Consider the following 5,605-nt stretch of genomic DNA (forward strand, 5'->3'; position numbering starts at 1 on the left):
TAACATATAATCTGGAAAATCATAAGAGATACAACCGCTATTCGTTCTTCGATTCAGTTTCGAACATACAAGATATTAACGTTCAAGAACATGTACACATGAACGAATCCAGATTCCTTAAATATTATGATTTCAAAATCTGTTAGAAACATCATAATACTTACATCAAATCGAAGCTCTCATCATAAGGATCGCGGTGCTATTTTCGGAATTAAAATCGGATAACCGGATCAAAAGATACAAGGCTTTGAAAATAAAAAATCAAATGAAAAGAAAAAGATCTCAACCTTGCTCTATAAATTCTGAATCTAATATGAGTTTCACACGTTGAAAGCTGACTCCTCAATTAACAAAATCGGATATGTATTAAAATAATTTCAATTTATCCCTTGAAACTTCATAAATTGCAATTCAGTCCTCGGCCCTCTTTTTAATTCAATTTCAATTCTAAATAATTTTAAAATATTAGAATTTAAATCAAAACTCTAAATATTCTAAAATTAAATATACTCGGATTAAAATTAAATAAGTTCGGATTAAATCAAATAATCTTGGGTCTTACATTTCTCCCCCACTAAGGCATGAGTTCGTCCTCGAATTCATAAGAAATCTAGATATGCAGTCTGTATTCACATAAGAATAAAGAATAACATAAACTGAATAAGAACTCACATCAGTGGAATCGATAGGGAAATCTATGCCTCATGTCTTCTTCGACTTCCCATGTAGCCACTTCAACTCCATGCCGATTCCACTGAATCTTCACCAATGGAATGGTCTTGTTTCGGAGTTGTTTTTCCTTCCTATCAAGTATCTGAATCGGCTGTTCAAAGTAACTAAGAGTTTCATCTAATTCAGCTTCATCAGGTTGCAAGATATGAGATTCATTAGGTTGGTACTTTCGAAGCATCGAGACATGAAATATATCGTGGATACTAGATAAAGATGTAGAAAGAGCGAGTCGATAAGCAAGATTGCCTATCTTCTTGAGTATCTCATACGGCCCAATAAATCGTGGAGATAACTTTCCTCTCTTGCCAAATCTGGTTGTGCCCCTGAACGGTGAAATTTTCAAGAACACTATATCTCCCTGTTCAAAACATAACGGCCGTCGTCGAATATTCGCATATCTGGATTGTCTATGCTGCGCTGTTCTCATTCTCTGTTGAATCAACTTTACCTTCTCAGCCATCTGTCTGATCTTATCTGGTCCCAATTCAGGTACCTCTGACACATCTGTTGTGAAAATTGCTCGCAAACGTACGAGTGTCAAGTTTTAATATAGTGAATGAATCAAGTGTCGATTTCACAGGGAGTAAATTGAAAATAATCAGTGCTTGTAATTAAAATAGTCTAAACTTTATCTAGAAAATCAAACAAAGAGTTATGATTTCAACTTAAAATAAAATTCAGAACTTTTAGAAAAACTCACACACAACTTCCGAATAATATTACTGAGAGAAAAATGGTCTAGAGGTTTTGATTTCACCTGGTTTCGACAACAACTACTCCTAATTAAATTATTTTCATGAATTCTATTCAATCAATAGCCAAGAACACTTAATTATATTATTTCCCTCTCCCGAGCAACAAATAATGTGTATCAACTAATATTCAATTTCAATATCCCTATTAAAAATCTAGTCTTAGTGATATGTGTAAAACGATGTTCTTCCTAAAGCTCCGTTAACGTTATACACTCTCCCGAGCTATATAAACAATTAACAGTGTAATTTCTAATGATCCTATTCAAAATCTCCTCTCCCGAGCAATGATTTCAAATAAGTATAATAATTCAATTAGTGATCAAGTAATTGGAAAAACAATCAAAGCTAGAAAAACAATTAATTTAGGAGAATTCAATCCAATAAAATTAACAATTCGTAAAAGCGTCTCAACCAGGCTACATCAAACCCCTAGACTATGAAAATTTAGTTCATGATAAAAAATAGATAAACACCAGTCATATTCAAAAGTCTAGACATCAATTCAATGATAACAAATTCGAAAGGAAGAAAACAAATCCATTCGACGTCGTGTCCGGTCGACGATCTTCTCCTTTGTTCTTCAAATTCTTCACGTTGATGCACAGATTTTTCTTCTCCAATTGTCACGATCAAGCTCTCTCAATATTTGTTGTGTTGTCAGGCGGCTCTCTCCCTTTTATGTTGTGTTAAAATCTCTTTTATATGTCCTCGAAGCCCGTCAAAAAAATCCCGACAAATCGAGAGTTTTAAAGTTGCAAAAATCAGCCAATTTCTCACACAAAGAGGCGCGGGCACGCAATAGAGTGGAAAAGGCGTGCTTGAGCCTCGAATTTACACTTTTTTTTGCGTCCAGGGATGGCGCGGGCACAGCTAAAAGCGGCGCGGGCGCGCCCTGCTCTCGCATGTCCAATTCTACAATGCGCGATAATTTTCAAAAAATCATATCTCCCAAACTAACCGTCGGATTGAGCTGAAATTTTGACAGCAGCTTCAAAACATCCTAAAATTTATTATGAACAGTGAAGATCGGATTTTGATGTGTCAATAATTCCCAGTAATGTTTTGAAGTTGATACTCCATAATACATCCTTCCACTTCTTCTTGCTACTTTTCTCCAAATCCTTGCAACTCACAAAAACAACAACAAATACGCATAATATCCACTCGATACATCACAAAAGCCAAGCCAAATCATATATAAATTAAATGCATAAAATGCACTTATCAAATTCTCCCAAACTTAGACATTTGCTAGTCCCGAGCAAAACAATAATGAGCAATATAGTCGACCTCCGAATTTTTACATTCCAAGATTAAATAAACATGTAGGCTAATTTTCTCAAGAGTTCTTGTGTGTGTGTGATTTCGCCAATCTTATCTACCCACCCAACTTTCGATAAAATCATGCAATCCGTAAGCTTCATAAATTCATTAACTCAACCCTCAAGTTTCAAAATACTATCAACCAAGTTCAAATTTTATTTACACAGATAAAAAGGACTTTTTCGATTAACTTTTAGGCTCAAGTATAATCAGCAGGAGATCTGTGTCCAGATACATATCAATGGTAATCAAAGACTCGGGATTCAAGCAAAGGGAATGTATATTTTTCAATTTGTGCAGGATGATGAGTAGCTAAAATTTTTTATTTACATTGCCAGACATTAGTCTTGGCTTTCTTCTACTCCATACATCTCCATCTCTTTGCCTTGTATTTGGACTAGAATTTCAATCCTTTTTTTTTTTCTTTTCAAGGCCTCCCCTCACCTTACTTTCTCCGCCATTACTTTTCTTTGAAATTTTTAGCTACTCAATTTTTTTAGGATTTTTCATGATTTATATGACTAACAAATGAATAATGGCTAAAAAGGCTCAACGAATTCAAAAATGCCTAAATCACTTCTGTGCTCTTAAAAATCTACCCCAGTTTCAAGTAAAAATCACAAGAGTTAAGAATCAAATCCTCTAATCCACATCACAAATCCACATAATTTCTCTAATTGCTAGGAGTATCGAAAATCATGGCATTCGTGCATGTAAGTGAGAACTCAAGATTAAATAGCTCTAACATGAACTTTTCAGCACAAAAAATTATTTTCATCATAGGCAAATCACAATTACATATTATGTCTTCAACTCAACCTAACTCATGAAAATTTTCAAATTTCACACATCCCCCAAACTTAAATTGTGCATTATCCTCAATGTACAGTAGTAAATCAAAATAAGGACACATACCTTGGGCACCGAGCGTCAGTACTCGGCACCATCTTAATCACTCAAAACTCTTTATCAGGGTTGGCTCCTAAACTTTTTCACCTACACAATTCAAAATAATTATTGATGTCTAGTTTTCTCAATTAAAAAAAACAAAAAAAACTAAAATTAACAAATAAAAATAAAGCAAATAAATAAAAAAAATGCTTGGGTTACCTTCCAAGAAGCGCTTAGTTTATAGACCATAGCCCGACTATACTCTGGTTCTAGCCCGGTTCAGTCTTGTTGGAGGATTTTCCCTTTTCCTTTACCCTCCAAACATACTCAACGATCCTCTTAAACTTTGATTTGTTTTTCTTCTTCTTATTTGGAACCTTCGGATCATTCTCTCTTCGCAATTCTACTTTTCTCTCGACTTCATAGCAGCTCTCCATCTTCTTTGATTGTTCAATGAGGAACACCTTCTTCGTGGATGCATTTTCAGCTTCCTTGAACACATTAAAAGTAACTTTCTCACCGACTATACCCATCGTCAACACACCTTTTCTAACCTCTATCTTGGCGTCAGCAGTATCCAAGAATGGTCGCCCCAAAATCAATGGCAAATTTTCGTCCTTCTCCATATCTAACACTACAAAATCCGCAGGAAAAATAAATTTATCTATTTTTACCAGAACATCCTCAATGATTCCAAGCGGATATGTGATAGATCTATCAGCTAGCTGCAAAATGATTGTTGTGGGCTTCACCTCGCCAAGTTCTAAGCTCCTGAAAACAGATAAAGGCATTAAGTTAATGCTAGCTCCTAAATCACAAAGTGCTTTATTAAAATTAGAAGAACCAATAATGCAAGGAATCGTAAAACTCCCTGGATCCTTTAATTTTTGTGGTAGCTTCTTTTGCAGGATAGCACTGCACTCCTCAGTCAAATTCACCGTCTCAAAATCTTCCAACTTCCACTTCTTTGACATCACTTCCTTCAAGAATTTAGCATAATTCGGCATTTGCTCCAAAGCATCAGCAAAGGGAATGTTGATATGAAGTTTCTTAAAAATCTCCAAGAAGTTGGAAAACTGCTCATCTAAAGCTTTCTTCTTGAACCTCTGTGGGTAGGGGAGTGGAGGCTTGTACATCGGTTTCGAGTCAGGTTCAGGCTTCTTCTTTTTCTCCTCGACTTTTTTCTCAAATTTCTTCTCCGCAACAATAGGGATTTGGACTCCAACTTCTTTGCCACTCCTCAACTCGATGTCCTTACACTGTTCTATGGGATTCAACTCAGTATTGCTTGGGAATTAGCCGCGATTATTATCTTTCAGTGCGTTCGCCAACTGCCCAATGCTAGTCTCCATGGATTGCAATACAACACCCATGTTGGCCATGTACGTCTCCAAGCTGTCAAGGCAAGACTCAGTTCTCGCCATCCTCTTACCTGATTCCTGCACAAAGGTACTAACAACGTCCTCCAAAGAAGGCTTACCATCACCCTTATTTGTATTGTTAGCATAAGAAAATTTTTCATTATTCCGCAAACTAGGGTGATAAGTATTGGGAACAGGATTAACTCTGTAAGCTCCATAACCTCGGTAGCCATTAGGATTGATATAATTAACTTTCTCTGGGGTATGTGATCCTTCAACTCCAGTTGAATCCGCAACATTAATCTTATTCAAAGAATCTATCTGTGTAGTTAGTGCAGATAATTGAGTGGTGATGGATGTGAGAGGATCCACTGCATACACTCCAGCTGGCTTCTTTACTCCCATATGCTCAGATGGCCATTGAAAGCTATTGACCATCATCTGTTCCAGCATCTCGTAGGCCTGTACATGGTCCTTTGCAAAAATAGTACCTCCAGCCGCAGAATCCACATTCATCCTCATAGGCGCATTCAGTCCGTTGTA

This window comes from Henckelia pumila, unplaced genomic scaffold (assembly GCF_033568475.1).
Source record: "Henckelia pumila isolate YLH828 unplaced genomic scaffold, ASM3356847v2 CTG_466, whole genome shotgun sequence".
Classification (NCBI taxonomy): domain Eukaryota; kingdom Viridiplantae; phylum Streptophyta; class Magnoliopsida; order Lamiales; family Gesneriaceae; genus Henckelia; species Henckelia pumila.